The sequence below is a fragment of the Penaeus monodon genome, chromosome 25 (assembly GCF_015228065.2).
Source record: "Penaeus monodon isolate SGIC_2016 chromosome 25, NSTDA_Pmon_1, whole genome shotgun sequence".
NCBI classification, from domain to species: domain Eukaryota; kingdom Metazoa; phylum Arthropoda; class Malacostraca; order Decapoda; family Penaeidae; genus Penaeus; species Penaeus monodon.
This window is the reverse complement of record NC_051410.1, coordinates 35,558,782-35,559,348: the sequence shown is the minus strand read 5'-3', so window position 1 is coordinate 35,559,348 and position 567 is coordinate 35,558,782. Positions and strand designations below refer to the sequence as shown.

General features: G+C 42.9%; 1 protein-coding gene across 2 annotated transcripts in view; it reads left to right on the top strand.

The window, feature by feature from the left end:
- Positions 1–567, top strand: part of LOC119589189 — a 19,773-nt gene that overhangs the window by 2,447 nt on the left and 16,759 nt on the right. The window contains exon 1 of one of the 2 annotated variants that reach the window (XM_037937786.1): positions 366–514. The exons of the other annotated variant lie outside the window; for it this stretch is intronic. The gene's annotated coding sequence lies outside the window, so the exon portion shown is untranslated. Of the gene's footprint in view, positions 1–365; positions 515–567 lie in introns of those variants that run through there. 2 annotated transcript variants of the gene reach the window in all.

Here is a 567-nt window from a genome sequence, read left to right as displayed (position 1 = left end):
AGATCGAAACTATTGCACGTATGTGTGTATAGGCTTGTTTTTGTGTTCGTGTGAGCTCATCGACTCTGTCTTCGACCTGTGAATCATAAGCAGAAATAGCCAGACTCCCACGTACACACATTTTAGTAAACCCACAGCCATTCACACAGGCACACGTAAACTTTCCCGAAATTCCAGCCAGCGATGCTTCCTCGTGCACCTGTACCGCTCGAGGCCCAAGCCAGATGTACGATGTTGAAATTTCACGAAGACCACTGTGATCAATTTCCTTTCAAATGAACAGCAACGATTCACTTATTCGTAAAGAATCGAGGAAATAAGAACACTGAGATTTTTTTTTTCCGCTTTTTTCCTATTTTTTTCTTGCTTTTTCGATTGTTGATTCGTTTAAGAATATAGGGATATGTGTGTGTGTGGTTTTTGGCATCTGCTTTTGAAATATATTAGTCCAGGTGCCACGCCAGAGGAAACAGGAAACACATGAGTCAGTACGAGAGCCCACACACAGGGAAAGGTGAGTGTGTGAGAGAGTGTTTTGGGTCGTAGAGTTTCAAGAAGCTACTGCCA